Here is a 20,158-nt window from a genome sequence, read left to right on the forward strand (position 1 = left end):
TAGACGCTATAGCTGCATGCTGTGAAAACACTGTGGCTTCCCGTGGAGAGTCAAGGCTTTGACAAGCTATTTCAAGCTATTTAAATCAATTCACTACTTCCAAGCGGAACTGCATTGAGCATTTTCAACGTGAATTACATCCTGGTTTGGTTAGACTTCAACCCAGCTCACCAGCAGGGACACGTTTACATGATTGCGTTAGAGACTGGTAAATCTCTGTTTCTTCAAAAACCTAAGCAAAAACCTAAGCTTGTAACAGTCCAGGTCACTTATCCAGGTCAGAATGCTATGTTTTCTAATAGACAACAACAGCCAGTTCTCATGAGCGTTTAATGAATTATTTCAGTAAAAATAACAATTAAAGCTGCGAGCAGGCTCCTCAACTCACATGCAACTCAGAGACCTGCATTTTCTGTTGCCTAATTCAGGAAGTGACCAATACACAAGGTGTGTCAACTTCATCGTCCATATCAATTAGGATGAAGATTGGTGAACCGGGCAGCTTTTATAAAGTTCAGAGGGGGCGCTACAGAGTGCGTTTTCGTGGTTTGTGTTTGGATCCCCCGATATACACCATTTTCCAACAGGCTGTGCAAACATTGCTGAGTTTTCATGCATGTTAAGGCCACCGGGAATGCAAGGAAAGTCGTGGAAGAATAATAATAAGAAGAAACATAACACATCCTGGCCTTAACATCACTTGGTGCTCGGGCCAAGTCTTGACTTTACCAACATTTTGGTAAAAGCTCGTATTTTTCAGGGTAAAATATAGTGATTTTTAATGCAGAACGCCTGCCATGTTTGAGGTAGACGTAGGTAGACATAGAGCTGACGTACAATATCCTAATTGCAAAATTGGTAACTTGACCAAACATTTCAGAAACATTGTGTTTCTAAAAGATATGGGTTCTTCCTTGGTCTTTGCACCATGACTAGACAAAGTTTTTTTTTTTTTCCTCTAGAAATCAATACATCGGTGAACTAACAAATCGCAACCCGTACATGACCTCCTTCCTTGCAATTTGCACTTGGCTGAAGTAATAAGTCAAAATAACTGCCCATTTAACACATTGATTGTCTCCCATCTGTCTATGCCCCTTGTTGCAACGAGTACCCTCCATATTTTTTGCCCATAATTCCAAGCATCCTTCAGGAGAGTGACTGTATATATTTCCGCTGGGCATACTACAACCCCCTTAACGTGGCAGCATGAGCACCATTCCCCATCCACTGAGCCTGAGAGCTAAAAGGAGGAGGTTGTCACAGATCAATACCTGGTGTGAAAAATGATGTGACTTTCAGCTGCTGTGGCCACATCAATCACATTATTACCATTAGCTCATCCCTCCACACCAACGTGGACTTCTCTCTCTCGCTCCATCCCATCGCTCCAAAGCGCTCCCTCTGCCTGCCAGCTCAGCGGATGCCCCTTGTCACAGCTCCTATTTCAGCCTTCTGAAGTTTCCTAATTGATTGCTATTAGAGCCGTTACTAAGCAAGGGCGGGGGCTGTGGCAGACGAACAGAGATGCGGAGAGAAAGTGTGTTTGCATGTGTGTTTATGAGTGAGAGAGACACAGAAAGAAAGAGAGGGAGGGGCTTACAATCAATGAGCCTGTTTGAGCAAAGCCTGGCCTGCATACAACCACAGATTGCTGGACAAATAAGGCAGGTGGGGGTAGGGGGTTGCCAGAGAGAAAGACAATGGGAAATACAGATACTGTATGATGTAGAGTTGAAATAAATAAATACCGTTCTGGTTGGGGACCACTGATTTAAAGCACGGGTGTACGTACTGTCGGTACTTCAATAACCTCGGCAGTGCAGCTCGTATTCAGGCACAATCCTGTGACTTGGGGTCAGTCAGAATCACAAGAGAAGGACAGATATGAGGCGGGATAAAAACGGAGGACTGACAGTTGGTGAGGAAAGTTGCAGCCAGGAGTAGGAGGCAGTTTTGTAATAGAGCGATAAAGGAAGGCAGAATGACAAAGAAGAAGAACAATAACAATGGTGCCAAAGCCTCTTCCATCCTCCGAGCAAACGTTCCCGATCCTCTTTTTTTCTCTCATTTAAATTCCTCTCCATTGTCATTGCAATTCGGGCCTTAACCCCCGCCAGCCTAGCAAACACACACACACCACACACATTACAGCGCACATGCACTGACCTCCAGCAAAAAGCAGGGAGCCAAGCTCACACAACTTTGCTAATCCCCATCAATGGACACACACATGCATGCACACCTAAGGTTTGCTGGAAAGATAGGCTCAGGTTTCCCCAGACTAGATTTGTCAATGTGACCCCAGCCATGTTGCCGTGGATGTGGAATAGCAAACAGCTTGTCACGGCATCCAGTGTCTTGTCAGCAACACAGGGCCTGGCATGCTAGCTTTTTGCATGGATTACCTTCTGGGACCACCAGCAAATGTAGAAAACACTTGTGTAACTGATACACTCAATAAAGAGACACTCGTTTATTGCTTGCTGAACTGAAACCGTGCTCCATTTGCTTACGTACAAACAATTTTTTTTGGTTGGAGACATAATTTTAAAAAGACTCTGGCAGGATTTCCCAAGTGTCCATGTTGAAATTTGGATGTTTCAATGTAATGCCTTGTCAGCAAAGTAAGAACACAGCCGGCTTAATACAGTTCCTTAGTTCATCAGTCCCTTGTCAGAAATTGTAGGTCGAGGCGATGGTGACTGGCGTGGATCTTAATTTGGCCTCGTCCGTGCGTCGAGGCTACACGCACGCTGTCAACACAGCCTGCCATCAAAACATGAACAAGAGAGAGGAATCATGCCTTGCTGGCATCCTGAGGATATCGCTCTTCTTGTATGATATGCTTTATCTCAGCATACCGACGTCAAACGTGTTCAGGTCAGAGGTGGCAGTCAGTGATACTGATACTGATTCTGGAACATTGCAAGCCTCGGCTTGTCAAAAACACATGCACACACAATGGCTGTGCCAGGACTCATTTCCTTTTTGTATGATTTTCTACCACTTTAGATGATGGTGGAGAGAAAAATCCTCTGCAACCACCTCTAGACCAGCAATGTTTGTTAGTAGTTTACTGCCATTACGAGTATCCTGTTGAGCCTTACAAAGTTTATTTTATTCTTATTATACACACATCACATTCGATATTCTGCACAAATCCACGCCTAAAATATGTATCCGTGTTTATGTCGAGGTAGACACAGACTGACCATGTGTGACAGTGATTAGGGTGACAAGGCGACACCGAGGGATCAAAACACACACTCTCACATTACTGGCGACCTCACACACACAGACACACTCACAGGCAGTAGACGCACACTCGTACAGTTGACATGGTGCACTTTGCTGACCTGAATGCCGATAAGGGAGCTGCCAGCCAGAGGGGAGGAAGAATTGAGCTTCTTGAAGTTCTTTGAATGCCGCATGGAGAGAGATAATGGTGGATGATTTGTGAAAATGCGTTTTAAGTGAGTGAGATTGACCTGTATCACCCGAGAGGAAAACGCATGAAGTACCAGGTTTTGTCTGGTTTGCAAGATTAACATCATAAAATTGATTCGGTTAAATATCATCAGGCTTTGCTTTACTATGAAAAGCATTTTTTCCCGGTTCTTGGTTTGAAAGGTTTATAAAGCTGTATTAAAAAATAAGAAGAGCAGTATATTTTGTTACAGTGGTGGACTCTACATTGACAAGGAAAATAGACCAAGAGCCCAAAATGATGGGTATACAGATCATATAAAGCCGTGGCTGTGCTGCTCTATAAAGCAAAGGTTGTGTGTGTGTGTGTGTGTGTGAGAGAGAGAGAGAGAGAGAGAGAGAGCGAGAACAATTCACCTTTTGTGGGCTTACTTCTTGTCCCAATGTTTTTTCCCATGAGTCATATCTAAGTGTTGTGCAACTTAGATTGTGCTATGTGAGTGTATGTGTCAAGAAGGCCTTTCGTGAGCAGGTACAGTGCTAGACTGAAAATACACTAAGCTAATAGAGTGGATCCAAAAGTGTAATAATATCTAACAAGTTGAGCTTGTGCAGGGTGTGTATTTGGAAAAAAAAGGCTTAGGCATGATATGGAATTGGACTAACAGTCCCACACTGTGCTCATTGTTGGTCTAATAAATCTGTCTGCTTCTTCCTACTCTGAGTTATACTAAATGATGGATGTCAATGTAGCCTGTTGAATATTATTAAAACAGTGGGGACACTTTCTTTCTTATGTTCCACATCACACCCTTCCAAGGTAACAGTGGAATCTAAAGACATGCACCGGTGTGGCATTGATCAAGCGCTGTTATTGATTGTAGAAATATATATATATATATATATATATATATATATATATATATATATATATATATATATATATATATATATATATATATATATATATATATATATATATATATATATATATATATATATATATATATATATATATATATATATATATATATATATTAGCACTGCTGGTGTCCATGTGCGTTTATCATTATGAGTGATTCAGATATGAAAACAAACCATCATTATTTATCCTCGCAAAAACTAATTCAATGAGATAGTCATTCTATAAGCAAACAAACATAAATGTTCAGAGCCTTGAGGCAGACCCAGACTATGTAACCTTATACACTTGAGCTGTCACTATGAATGTATTGCAGTGGCCTGCGTGGAATCTGGATACATTTCTATACGAGCGTCTGCTCTGTCTGGATATTTTGTGTACAAGTGTGTGTGTACGTGAATGCTTTCTGGGTGGAGGAACTCTATCCACCTTGACTGAATCCTTTCAACACCCGCCATCTCACAGGCACACATGCACATCACGCATCCTACCGCTGACACACACATGTCACCACGCCAACCAGATACGGACACAGACGGGCGACTGATGTGGAGGCACAGACCGCCACGCTGACAGGCTATTGGAGGAACCAAGCGATGCTTTCTGGGATCAATTCTTGATTCCTTCAAATTGTCCATAGGTATGAATGTGAGTGTGAATGGTTGTTTGTCTATATGTGCCCTGTGATTGGCTGGCGACCAGTCCAGGGTTAATAGTGTCTATTACTGTGGGCTACACCACTGTAGCCATGTAGTGGCTGATGAGGGTACAGATTCCACATACAGTACATGTCCACAGTATGCTCTCTTTCAGAGTGCCAGGTTCAAAGTCTGCAGGGAAATTTGTTTGAATCATTTAAAAAAAAGATGCAGCTTTCGGGATGAAAAGCCTCACATTCTTTCAGCTTATTCAGACAAAATGAAGAAAACAAAATTACCTTGAAGAGGATTGAATTGTCAGCAGAAAGCTCCTCTTCGCCCTGTCAAGAACAATCCACAGTCAGTCACATGACAACAATGTACCCACAAGTCAAAGTTAGCAAATGAAGATTTATCCTTCCTGATATCTTTGATATTTGCCAGCCCATCCTGCAAACTGTCATTTCCAGATATTAAAAATAATTCATAAATAAACCAACATTGGCATAATTGGACACTTGGACTGAAACACCCTCGGGGCTGATAAAAAATGGATGAATTGTGCGTAAAACCCCTGCGGAGATATCAATAGCTTCCAAGCCAAGTTCCTGCCTGCCCAAGGTTATCCACCCACCTGTCAATATTTATTCATTATCATCCTTTCCATCACTTCTCTCATTCTTTGGCAGATCCAAAGGCTGCATCTAGGTAGCCCAAAACTAAGACCCATGCACCCCCATCCCCCACCCCCCCTCCAGTCGGCTGGTATTAGTGAGGTTATCTTTCTGCATTTTTTTCCACCTTCTTCTTTCCATCTGGCTTCAATTCTCCCCACCTGCCCATCAGTTTGCAGCCAGAGACAGGTGAGCCTATTACACGCTTTTCACGCTGTCTGCTAGCACACACACACGCACACACACACGCACACACACGCTAGTCTCGGGTTCATGGTAACTTAGCATGCCGTGCGCATCGAGCCAAATTGCCCATGCTGTAAAACGGCTGTTGCGGCAGCCACGTCACGATCTTGATAAAGCGGTCTGGTGTCGAATATAAAAGCTGAAATAACTCAATTACAGCAGAATGGCTGAGGTTTAACCAGAACAGGTACACATGGATAAGAGGCTCAACGCTGAAATTGGGCATTTGAGCTTTAAAGGAGGGGGAAAATAATTCAATAAAACTTTAAATGCTGTCAATCAGATTTTTGCAAAGATGGAGTCTACCTATATTCACCATACCGTGGATGTGTCTGACCTTGATATCCAGTAAAGAGGCTCTTTACTTGTCTAGTCTACTCCAAGTCAGTCAGCCTCAGTCAGTCAACAGGGCCAAGAAGCTCTTTATTACCTTCTACCATTACCTTCCCCCATGACGTTTGCTAAGAAACTGTTTATCAAACCACACTTTCTCTACATCTCTGCTGGACACGGACACTTCTCCACATGAACAAACATTCATATTCCTCTCTCGTTTACTTCCTTCACATTCAAATTTTTCAGTTCAGCACTTCTTCAATCCTCCAATGAGAGGACATGAAGAGGTCGCAAAAGCTGACAAAAAAAGTGTGCCGACATTAAACAAACAACATGCAAATCCCTAAAGCATCTCTCTTGGGTCTTTTTCTTGACAGCATTAGATGGACAGCCAAAAATAATTCATAGAGAATGCAAAAAAGAATGTAAAAGAGAAGAGGAAGTGATATTTTTTCATTGTGTGTCTGTCCTTAAAGGCCGAGCTTTTCGCAAACCGTGCCTTGTCACTTGGATGTGAATGGGTAAAATTGTTTGGTTTGGGTCATAATACATGTGTGATATAATCTCTTGCACAGTGAAACCTCAGCTCAAGCCCAGATTAACATAATCTACTATTGGGTTGGCAATTTACGCCTCTACAATTACCCATACGATTAGTGTCCAATATATACAATATGTACTCCGTTTTGGAGTACTAGTCAATGACTACAGCACTGGGACTCCCATCATCAATAAATAAGAGCCCAGGAAGTACAAGCTTGTGTGAGTGAGAAGAATGCATAAAATGCATAAATGTTTTCCTCAACCTAATTTCCCCCCAAATTACAAATTTAGTTTTGTGCATTTCTCACAATATTACGACTTTTTTGTGTGTTATTTTGATTTCATAATGATAAAATTACAGTAGTTCTATGCATTTCTGTTGTAATTTTTTTCATAATTCTGACTTTATTTATGTAACATTATAAGCTTTGCAAACTAATTAAAACATAACTTTATTAATTTGTTGTTTTGTTTGTTTTTCATACTATGACTTTAAAATAACGAATTAATAATTTATAAATAATAATAAATAAATAAATACATCTATTATTATTTTATCTTTAAAATTACTTAAATGTAATTCTTGACAAATTCCAACTTCTATTATAACTGTTTTCTCTTAATGTTTTGACTCAACGGACTTAAGGGCTCAAGGTGTTTTGTCAATGGGGTATTTGCCTAAAATCAGAAACAGAAACATCTAAGCCAGCATCTCCAAATTTTGATCTGTGATCCCATAAAACTACATTAAGCAGGATTACAGATGTGCAGTCCAAAAGATTGGGTAGAATTCCTCATTAGTAATCCGTCACTTCCAAATCATTGTGTTTTTAAGGGCTGAAGCCAAAGTGTGTCTTTAACATTTAAAAAAATGCTCTGAATTATCTCTTTCATCCATCTGTTGGAAGAAAAACTCGGGCATAAAAAAGCACAAAAATGCCTGACAGAAGTGTTCAATAAAAGATGCTTTATCCTGAACAAAAGTGCAGTTCGCATTCGTAGCATGGGAGAGACAATGACGAGTGACTTCTATAGCAAGTATAAAACAAAGACAGAAAACTAAATTGGTAGTCTAGTGGTGATACATACACAATAAATCACTGAGCCATATGAGCATAAGAGTACACTGCACAATGTGAACCCAGCCAACAGTTCCCCAGTTTTTCTCTTCTGCTCTGTTTCCCATCCGGTTCTGCTTAAGCCAGAGCTATTATTAGCAAGTGGATCCAGTTAAGAGGAAGAAAGCAATAGGAATATATACAGTCGATAGGGATGAGGGCTCATGGAGGATTATTGGGGAGCACTCTGCAGTAGTGGTGTTTATTGCAAATCAACACAAAACGACAAAAAGTTAGGGCACCACTGAAACTAGTTATCATAATAACAAATAATATTTGCATAAACTGGCTTCCATAATTTGAAAACGAAGCAATAGATAATTTGAGGATGAGATGAGTATGTGTTCCATGTAGCTGGGGTAAGAGGGCCAACAGAAGGACGATAGTTGAGACAATAAACCCCGTAATCTACTTCATAACTGTCATCTGACATCACTGCCGCAGATGCTTTATTTTGGATGCTGCTCTCTCGGCCAATTTTATTGTAACAGGAGGGAGACTCTGCTGTATTAATGAAAAACTAAGACAGAAAATTGACAGACAGGAAACGGGTCTTTAAGCATCTGGCAGAGACACCTCAGGACTTATATTGAAGTTTTCAATTTGAAGTGACGATTGAACTGAGAAAGGAAATCATCATCATCTCGGTCTTGAGAGAGTATACATGTCGTCATGTGTAGCAACACGTGTGAGTCAATAAATTACAATACAGTCGTCCCTCGTTTATAAGTTCATTTTTGACGAAGTAGGATTCAACATTAATACATGGAAGTTTTCCATAGGAAGAGCATAGAAAACCTGATTCTAAAAACAAGCTTTAGCTTTATTAGAGCCCCCTAGACATGAAATAACAACCCTATAGTGACTTTTACACTTATATGACCCAATATATAGACAATAATGGAAATTAAGCCATCTCAGACATAAATAAGGTAAGATAGACTCACAGTGATGGAAAGGAAGTGCCATTATACCTTAAGTTAACCATGTCATGACAAGTGGGGGTGAGTGCATGACAGATGAAGATCATTAGTAAACTCCAATGTTGGCTTATAAGTCCAACTGACTTATAGACGTGAGAAAATGACAATTTCTGACCTGACTTTGAAAGAAAATGGAGAAAAAAACTCACAATCCCCATAACTGAAAACAGTTGATTCCTTGCGTGTGTCCTCTCACCACCGGAGAGCTTGCTAGCCCAAAGCATCTCAGTGCTTCCTTCAGTTATGAAGTAGGATGCATACTCGGAGAGCGCTCACAGGCACACATAACTCTGTGCATAACTATATATAAAAAAAAGGAGAAAGAATCTGTAACAGCTGAATTTGCATCACTCACCCTACACTGAAAGCATCAGTGATACCATAATCCATGCCTGGAATAATAATATGAACCCATAACAACATTGACTGGAGAGCTTGTGATGAAGTCAGCAATGAGGAAAGGTTTCAGAAAAAAAAAATACACCTTGCTCACAATGACCCTGAGCAATGAGGTTAGTGAAGAAGTCAATCCTTGCTCAGGGCCTGTCAAGTTTTTAAGGAAGACGCAGCTTTCCGTAAACTAGATTTATTACGTACTCACCATTTTTATTGGCAAGAATGCAAAGCTAATGTAAGCAACATGATGTGAATGACACCGTTTCCTCCTGTAAAGGAATGCAATGTGCATTGACAGGCGTAGTTATTGCTATAGCGTAAATATTCAGTCATAGCTTAGCACCACGGAAGCAGGAGTGGGTATCATTTTTTAAATGATGACTTAGTCATACCTTCCGGGACAGTCATTTCTTTTGAAATTGCCAACTTCTGAAATATTTATTATATTGAATGTTTTCATTCATTCTTTATTTCATAAGTGATTTATTCATGTTAGAAATGCTATAAAAAGTATTTAATGTCATAGCATAAAGAATACAAGACATGTAATACTTTACTTTGAGAATGAAAACTGAAACTGAAATTGCATTTCACACATAACTTTATGAACGTTTCGACAAACAAATGTTTCAGACAAACAACCTCACATAGTATAGATATTTTTATTTGAGATTCAATTTCAGAACATGAATTGCTGGTATCGGAAGCATCGATATTTCAGTTTTGACCAGCACATCAACCCCTCCTCCGTGATTATCACCTTCTTCCATTCATTCATTTTCTAACGCTTATCCTCACAAGGGTCACGGGGGGTGCTGGAGCCTATCCCAGCTGTCTTCAGAGGATTGGTCGCCAGCCAATCACAGGGCACATATAGACAAACAACCATTCACACTCACATTCATACCTATGGACAATTTGGAGTCGCCAATTAACCTAGCATGTTTTTGGAATGTGGGAGGAAACCGGAGTACCCGGAGAAAACCCACACATGCACGGGGAGAACATGCAAACTCCACACAGAGATGGCTGAGGGTGGAATCGAACTCGGGTCTCCTCTGAGGGCTGTGCACTAACCACTTTGGTACACCGTGCGGCCTTGTTCCAATAAAAGTAAAAATGGACACCAGTTGGTGTCTAAAGGTTGTGCGACACTCGTTTTTCCTAAGTTTTTATTTTTTTGACTGTTTGGCATGGGTTAATGATGAAAATTGAGGTTTTATGTTTGCACACATCCTCAAACAAACCCCCATCCCCCATTTGAGATCAACATTCCAAGCTCTGAACCCCCCTCTCCAAAGGGTTCATCCTCCACTTTGGGTACATTTTAAATAGGAACAAATAAATCAGAAATAAACTAAATAAAAATACAGACAATAAATAAATTGTTCAATCATTCATTCATTTTGTACAACGCTTCTCTTGCATCTCGAAGCAGCCCCGAGCAACAACTCAACAGCTCATTTACTTCAGTAACAATATACAATAGTCACATCACGGTGGGAAAAAGCAATTTTTGTTAACAAATTGAGTGGAGGAAACTGATATAAAATGCATCATCTTAAAAGCAAGAAGGGGGCAACCGCAGCATGGCAAAGAGGAGAAAAAAACGAAGGCAAAAAAAAAGAGAAGGAGTAAGAGAGGGACCCTGTTTGAGTGTTCAGGAAATGTTCAATCTTGTCATTACTGCATTTGCCCACCTCTGCACTTTCTGGCAAATATGTAATTGCTGCCACAGCATTACAGGCAGGAAGTAATATCGATGAAACAAGGCAGGCAGAATACAAAATTTGAAATATTCAATTAGTTTCTTCACATATAAAATGCCAACTGGAGTGAGTGAAAAGGAAAGGCAGCATGTTCATTAATGTGTGTGACAAAACACCAGTATCGTTGACATTCCTACTCAGCGCACGTCTGATTCTACTGTAGTACACTCGGCTTCAAGGTATTGTCCTCAGTGATTCAAAAACAACTTTACAGAAACAGTAAATGTTTACAATTTAGATTTCAGGACTAAAATCCATACTGCACCGTATGTGCTAGTAATACTTCACCAGTAGGACTTCAGCTGACTATACCTCTTAGATATTATTATTACACCTATACATTCAGCCTTCTTGACACGGAATCAGCATAGTTAGAACCACCCCTCTTACACAAGCTTAACTTTCACTTTCCGGAGGAGTATGGTAACTGCTACATAAACTGTGTCCTTTCATTCTGGGCTCTTCGACGATCGTCCTCATTGATGCTAGAATCCAGCACTGTTACAAAATATATTGCTATCAGTTTTTTCCATACAATTTGAAAAGATTTGAAATGATACGACGATTGACTACTTGTCCCATCGCTACATAAGTAGCTTTTAACAGGAGTTAGAATAGTTTGGGGACACTGAACATAAACTTAGGAAAAAGATTGATAGAGAACAACAACAGAGGAGGTCTCTCGGAATTAAAAGCAAATTACACCCTTGTTGACGTGTGTGGGACTAAATTAGAAAACAGTATAAAGAGCAAGAAGTGGGTCAAGGTAATGAAAGGAAGTGCAAGGCATAAAGGATAATTCATTCATTCATTTTCTACCACTTATCCTCATGAGGGTCGCAGGGGTGCTGGAGCCTATCCCAGCTGTCTTCGGGTGAGAGGCAGGGTACACCCTGGACTGGTGGCCAGCCAATCACAGGGCACATATAGACAAACAACCATTCACACTCACATTCATACCTATGGACAATTTGGAGTTGCCAATTAACCTAGCATGTTTTTGAAATGTGGGAAGAAAACGGTGTACCCGGAGATGCAAACTCCACACAGAGATGGCCGAGGGTGGAATTGAACTGGGGTCTACTATGTGTGAGGCCTGCATGCTAACCACTCGGTCACCGTGCAGCCCTGCATAGGATAATGAATGCTATAAAAGTTGAAGTAAATTGAGAAAGACAGATCGCAGCATCCAGTCGATGGATAGATCAAGAGGGCTAGACTGAGAAAAAAGTGAAAATTGAGGGAGAAACAGAAGAGAAAAACTTGAGTGAAAGTGGCTTGAGTGCCTATCAAAAGGAGGTAGGAGTGATTGAGGGCCAACCGGCAGGGGAAGGCTAAGACTGACAGTTATAAAAATGGTGTGAAATTGACATGAAAATGAAGGGCTGTTGCAGGAAAAAGCCAATGTGCAAAGGCACCTGAGGCTTGTTAGAGTTTGGGATAGGTTGGCTTGGCCCGATACGATAACTGCCACCTTATCTGTGACCGTCAGACTGCTCACGCACATGCTGTAAACACACAATCTGGGATATGAATAAACATGAAGCAAACACACAGAGCATCCTTTGGCCACAGAACACGGTAAGGAGATTGGCTGACAGGTGTTGGGGACCGCTGACTCGGATATCTGGTCTGTGCTTGACGGTCTGTTTATAGATCATGATTGTGTGGATTGGGCACATGTGATAAGGGAAGTGAATGATCAACATGAGCTTCTTTCTGTGAAGTTGGGTTTGTTTACTGAGATAAACATTCAAACCAAGATGGAAATTCTATTGGTTCAGACCACACAATTGCATGCTCTTACAATTTCTTTATTTGAGTGGCAGTGATTGACACAGACGTATGCAGAGAGCAGTGGTCCCTGTTTAGCTAGGGTTTACATTGGCATGGCATGAAAACCCATCATATTCTAAGACTTCCATAGATAGTAGAAAAATGTGGATTTTCCGTCATTTCCAGCTTACCCTAGTTTCCAAACAATGCATGTAACACTACTTAAACTATAGCCTTCCCGAAAAGTCATTCATCGGCATCCTCATCCTCCTCCTGGGAACTCAAACCACTAAAGTTATCTTCTTCAGCATCACAGTTAAAGAGGCTCATTCTTCCTTTGTCACACACTGAGTCTCCCTCACTCCCTCTTTTATTATCGCTCTTGGTATTACTTTTGTCTGGAGGCGGTTGGACGCTTGGAAATCTGAGTACTCCAAATGAGTACTGTAGTAATTCTATACTTTTAGCAAACATATAGTGAGTCAAAGATTGCTGCATAAGACTTCAAAACATGATATTCGCTTCCACTTCACTCATCCACATCACAACTTCCTGAACTTCACTCTAGGCATCATGGGAAATGTAGTTCTTGGCCGTAATTACCTGTATCAAGGTACAAACTGCAGGTGTACAAGTGTGAGAAAAAATAGGAAAAATGATGGTACTTGCCACCACTGTGGTATGATTTAATGTGGCTGAATGCATTCTGGGTTTTTTTACTTTTTATTTCCATCTGCGTCAGCGCTTTTTCTCGGTCTGGCTAGAGGAAACATAGTCGGGACAAGTGACGGTAGAAGCACCCTCTGGTGACAGGGCTTTGACAACCAGTGGCTTCATTAGGCCTATTTTAGGGGGTCTTCAGTCCCCCTAAAAAGTTCTTAAGCCCCCCTAAATAATTTGATATTTTGTATTGATTTTTTTATTGATTTTTTTTTTTTTTACAAAAAAAAATCTCAGACAAATTTCATATAATAGGGCAAAAGCAGGCTAATAAGCAAGCCACTAAGCAGGCTACTACTAGCCTACTACTACTATAGGTAGTAGTAATAATCAAAAGATGAATAACGATAGTAATGATAATACGCTAATTAATATTATAATAATGATTATTATATAATTGTTCACTGTCCACTGGACAGAATGGTTGCAGAGCTTGAGCAGCGGTTTTGCAGTGTTAAATAATTTTAATGGTGGTCTAAAACAGTATCTCTACTAAATCTGTCCAAAAGTGGGAAAAAGTGGGAAAGTTATATCCCGGTTCTTCTTCGTTATTTGTTTTTTATGAATGTCTACTACATTCATTCATATCCTGTACATCTCTGTGCACCCCCCCCCCCCCCGTCCTCAGAACCATGTGACGCCCCTGTTGACAGCGTATGACCTGAGGGATCAGGGACATGAGATGCACACTGCAGAGGTGATCTTATTAGAAGATTAGATCAGGCAGTAAAACAAGAGTCATAAGAGATGACAAGACAAGAGCCAATTTGCTGTCAGTAGAGTTTGTAAGAGGTTAGTTAGAAAGCGTTTACTGACGTGCCAAACAGGTTGTTAGGATAGTGTACAGAGTAGCACCGAATACAGAAGAATAGCCTACTAATTAGGTGTCATAGTTAATTCAGAGAATATATAGATTTCTGTTCTGTAGATAAATCTCACCTTTTCATTCAGCCCAAGGGAATAAATAAATGCTGCATTTCTCAAAGAAGATGAGCGCTGTTACAGTCATATTATAAAACCAATCACCATCATCAGCTACCTCCATTACTTTGGCCAGGATTGTGAGACATAGATTGGAGTTTTATACCCTGGTTTGAGAAGGAGTCTAACGATTCAATGGTCATCTAAAGCCATAAATGTTAATTAACAGTCTTGGCTGCCGGACATTCATTTCCTCGCTTTATCTGAAAGGGAGGGCTCATAAAAGGGAGGTGTGTGTGTGGCCACTGGATGTCATATGTATATGTGTAGAAATATGTGTATAAGATTGTGTGTGTGTGTGTTGGCGGCATCATATATGAGCCTCCACAATGCTCCAAGGGCATCCTGTAATGAAACTGTCCCAAAGGGTCCACTGTCCTTCGCTAATACAGGCCGTCAGCACAATAACGAGCTAGTCACGCCACGACAACATAATAATGCTATACGGGGGACAAAGTCGGGTAAAAGTCACACCGTGACCCTCTAATTGAGATTGAGATACGTATGCATGCAAACAGAACTAATTCCAACTGTTCCAAAACATGGAAGTGTGAATGACTTGGGTTTGTTAGGCTTGTCAACTGATGATACGAATATTTTCGTTCGAAATCCAGTTTCTCCACTCCTCTCACCTTCTCGATCCGTCTACCAATGCATCCATCCTCCGGCATCTCCTCACTTCTCCCTCTCCCACTCATTTTCCTCTTATCTATCTAAATGTAATGTTGGACACCTCCATTTCAGGTCGCTGTAGCATTCTGACCATTAAGATGTTTTACAGCTGAACCGCCCCCGCTCCACAGCCTGCCTTGTCTAAACAGATAGGAGAAAAGCCCCCGTGTCGGAGTCATGGTTCAGTGGTTTCTAATTATGTGTTCCCTGTAGGAGATTGGTCAGAATATTTCATAGAGACCCTTGAGAGAGATAAGACAGAAAGGATTGAAGGAGGGACGGCATGAGATAGTAGCAAAACCGTCACATAGGAAGAACCGGGAAGCAGAACCGCACATCCCGTGTGAATTTACTTTGTTTATTGTAGCATTGTGCAGGAGTTATACAATACGATTGTACCACTGTGTACTCAGTATTGAAACATTCACATTGACAACCGAATGCTTGCCCAGCACATATCTTTGTGAAAGGTTAAAAAAGACTTTGCCTCTCGGTAATAGTGCAATAATTAGGGGAGCTTCTTGACCTTGCAAGTACAGTTAAATGTACCCCACATAGAGTACACCCTTAGGAATATGGAGATGCACACATGCACACGGAGCCTCTTCTCAGGCCCTTAAATGACCGGTGTCATTAATGTTGGTGTGCGGCTGCCAGCTGTAATATTTCCTGTGCTCATTAGACCATCTGGCGGCTTGTCATCTCGCTGCCTCTCAATGTCTGCTCTTCAGTGTTGCTACAATGTCAATGTAATTCATTTGGTTTAATACAGGGGTCAAAGTCCCCAGAAGGTCAGAAACCAATAAATAAGACCTCAGAAGTTGTGTCATCATTCTGGATAACAAACCGTCTCACTCGAGTTCAACCACCATCCATGGAGGAACTTTTTTTCACTTTTTGTGGTGTCCAACCGGCAAAAATGCAGCATTAAACCAGAAGTCATCCATTGGTATCCACATGTACATCCCTGTCACGTTGCGTTTGGAAATATGGGAAATAAGAGAGCGCAAATAACGGGACATAATAATATAATATTAAGTCATAATATTATGAATATTATGACTTGCCCAACCTAAATTGCCTAAAATTGCAACTTCAATCTTTGTTTTGTTTTGTTCTCATAATATTATTATTGATAAAAAAAAATATTCTTAAAAATTTAATTCAATCTTATACTGTTTTGTATCCTAATATTATGACTTTATTCCCGTAATATTTTGCATTTATTCATTCATTTTCTACCGCTTATCCTCACGAGGGTTGTGAGGGTGCTGGAGCCTATCCCAGCTGTCGTCGGGCGAGAGGCTGGGTACACCCCGGACTGGTCGTCAGCCTCACATTCATACCTATGGACAATTTGGAGTCACCAATTAACCTAGCATGTTTTTGGAATGTGGGAGGAAACCGGAGTACCCGGAGAAAACCCACGCATGCACACACATGCAAACTCCACACAGAGATGGCCGAGGGTGGAATTGAATCTGGTCTCCTAAATGTGTGGCCTGCGTGCTAACCACTCTTCCGCCATGCAGCCCTCATTTTTCTATTGTTGCTGTTATTATATTATTATTGTTATCTTGTTGACTTGTATTTTTAGAATGTGCCGAGGGCCATTAAAAAATCAGCTGCGGGCCATGAATGGCCTCCGGGCCATCAAGAGTGACTAACTTGTTCCATGAATACGCTCAATCATTTACCATTTTCACAGCGATGTGAATAGAATGAATAGTTGCATTGAAAATGAAATGACCTCATTCAACAAGGTCAAGAAAACGTTACATAAAGTCAAATGACATGAAATAGTGCGGTTGCCTTGTGCCCTGTCTTGTCTTGAGAGAATCAACTGTGGTGAGCACAAACATAATGGATGTACGTACAACACGATGGTAACGATGTCAAAGAACCACGGACGAATGACAGCTGTGGTGACCAGACAAAACTGCAAGACAACACCACCACAATTTGTGCTGAAAAGAGCCAACGTAATAAAACTGTCAGTGCCTCATGGGAGGGAACGGTGCTTTAAAAAAACAAAATGGAATTGTAGGAGTTATTTGCTGTAATTGATGTCAGCCCATACACCCACCGCTAATGTAAATAATTAACGTTTCCTTATGTCTTTTTTTTCCAGTTTATTATGTCTCATTGGGAGCTGAACATTGTGAAAATGAAATACAACACACTTCATTATGTCCTTGAAAATCCATTTAAAACCGTCTTTACATATTGCAGGATGGTGGCGGAAGCTCCCGTACAGACATGCAAAAAAAGTCCGAGCTGACTTACGCAGGCGGAACAACTGGATGTTACTTTCTTTACCCACTTAATATGCAAAAGAAAGGTTTAGTACAATCCCGTTTTGAAAGTTTATGCTATAAAAGTCATTCTCAGAGGTCCGGAAACATCTTGGGGTTCAATGTCAGCAGAATCTTTCAGCAGCAGGCGGAGACTCGTGTGTGTTTTGAAACTAATGTGTGCACATTGTGAGAATTGTATCCCCAGTGGGAGTGTCGGAGCCCGTGGGGAATGCTGTGTTTTGAACATAAAGCATTCACACATTAAAAATAACTGGGAGTCCTGTTCAGCCTCGAGGACGCAGTGGGAAATGTGAGTTTTATTCCAATAATATTCATAATCCACTCTGACTGAGGTTATCTGTGCTATATATTGTTTAATCATCACTAACAGGCACCAGCTTCCATAATAGATTTTACTCTAGGGTACCCTTTTTTTCCTTTTTAATCCACAAACTTTGTTGCAATAGTGGTGCTGATTCAACACTGGCTTGACTTCTAATTAAACTCATTTAGTTACGAGTTGGGACAATAAATCAGTGGATATTGCTCGGCTCATGACGTGCTTAAGCGGTGGAGATGGACATAAGCATGGACGCAAGCACGACGTGCTGGTCACTAATCATCGTAATATTTAGAATATATGCTTTGTCAATTAGATCGCCCACCATAAGTTTAACTCGCAGCCAATTATAAGTGAAATTAAGTCGGAGCAAAAGCCGCTCATGAACTCTGACTCAGCAGTGTTCTTGGAAAAGTGTTCATACACTTTGGTGCTAATGCCACTGCTGCACTGAAAATTTGGAAATATTCTAATTAACACCCCTCCAGCCAGGCAGGATGGAGTGCACGCCAAGGCCACAGCTATTTAGAGATCATCCCAGGGAGAATATACGATATTTCACTGAGATTGTGACAGTGATGCAAGAGCATGCAGTCTTTTTACAATCAAGAATCACATGTTTAAATACATTCTGGATTTTGAAAGCCCAATCTAGTATTTCTATTCCAGGCCTCACTCACATATAACATAAATAGTTCTCAACTACTGCGACATGATCCACCATTTATCCGCAAGAAGGTCCGACTCAAACCAAAATGTACGCTAACTGAATCAGTTTTTTTTCATTTAAAACAAAACAAAACATGCAAATCCAATCAATTGTTCCACAAAACACAAAATCTGTTTATTTTTGTGGACTGACTTTCCATGTATCATCAAACTACATTTTATGCTAAATGATAAAAATACATTAAGCTGGATTGACGCAGTGTATTGATAACATAACGAGACACAACGTAACCCACCCTGACCCTTCAATGACAAATTTTCAAGAATTTTTCCAACTCAAACTTGTCATATCTTATAATATAAGAGACTGTTTTCAACACAACGTGAGCTGCGACGCATGGTGCGCTCCTCTCCAGCAGATATCTGCAGCTGTGTGTGGGATGGACGTCACGTTAAGTCTCCAACTCCATATACTTCCTCTCCCACTCAAGCTTGACAAAGTCACCCACAAACCTGGCATATAATGTGAGGTGCATTCACCTGTTCATCTGTTTTGGTGATTGCATGCAGAATGCTGGTGCCGGGTTCTCAATTGTATACCAACTCAGAAGCAGGCGTGAAAATAATTGAAAAGCACTGGCTTAAACCACCCTTTGCATTACGGTCCCAGGAAATCTCTGGTGGATTTCATCCCCCCTTAAGCAATATTCATAGTGACAGAGTATATGTCTTTGTAGCACTGAGAACTCAATTTGATTGTTCTAACATAACTGAGCTAGTTAACAGGCACTCTCCAATTTCATAGTTGCCCGCATGAAAGGAGGACGTTTGAGGGTATTGTATGTTTAAGTCTGCGATTAAAACAAATTGCCTGTAGTAATGGAGAAATGTGTAGCATGTAATACGTCCCATATGTACTTTCTTTCAAACTCATCTGTCTATATTTCCATGCACAGATAAAAATACCAGTGTGTGCCATTGCACATCATTATTTCTATTTCCATATATGCATTCATAACGGGGCATAATGTTCGTAATGCAATAGTCAGATGCAATGGAAAATCTTACACACACGCTTAACCAAAGGGTCTAGGTATGGATTTCACAATGGCATTGGGCATCTTTAAATTTGAACTGGGCCAAAAATGACTCTCGATTATTTTCTGTCATGCCCAAATTGTCAAACCGAATGCTGAGTACAACAAATGCCCTCAGGAATATGTAGGACCATTCACCGTCCATGACCAATAATGCATTAAAAATGTATTGTGAGGGAATCCAAAAATGTGTCATGGCTACGGAAAGCTGAATGTGTTACAGGAAATTGACCGACAAGCCTTCACAATGAAATCTAATCGGCTGATCACGCACACTTCTGCATACCAGCTTATGGTTTTCCAAACGATGCTATATGCTGGCTTTAGCTATTGTGCAGCCGCTGTGACTGACAGACAATGACATGCATTTGACAAACAAGTATAATGTCATGAAATTTTGGGAGGATTGAGAGTTGTTCTGGTTTTGCACCACTGCAGGCAGCCGCAGAGAGCAATCAGAGCACAGATGGAGCTGTAAATGTTGCATCTGGAGGGAGAGATGGCAGAAGGCTTGCATGACTGCCACCTCTGGGCACTGTGCAGATGGGTCAA

The 20,158-nt window shown here is 40.8% G+C and overlaps 1 protein-coding gene across 3 annotated transcripts in view; it reads right to left on the minus strand.

The window, feature by feature from the left end:
- cntfr (ciliary neurotrophic factor receptor) overlaps positions 1-20,158 on the minus strand; it is a 229,259-nt gene that overhangs the window by 166,227 nt on the left and 42,874 nt on the right. For 2 of the 3 annotated variants that reach the window (XM_058050882.1, XM_058050875.1), the window contains exon 2: positions 5,289-5,330. The exons of the other annotated variant lie outside the window; for it this stretch is intronic. The gene's annotated coding sequence lies outside the window, so the exon portion shown is untranslated. The remainder of the gene's footprint in view (positions 1-5,288; positions 5,331-20,158) is intronic. 3 annotated transcript variants of the gene reach the window in all.

Source organism: Doryrhamphus excisus, chromosome 2 (assembly GCF_030265055.1).
Source record: "Doryrhamphus excisus isolate RoL2022-K1 chromosome 2, RoL_Dexc_1.0, whole genome shotgun sequence".
NCBI lineage: Eukaryota > Metazoa > Chordata > Actinopteri > Syngnathiformes > Syngnathidae > Doryrhamphus > Doryrhamphus excisus.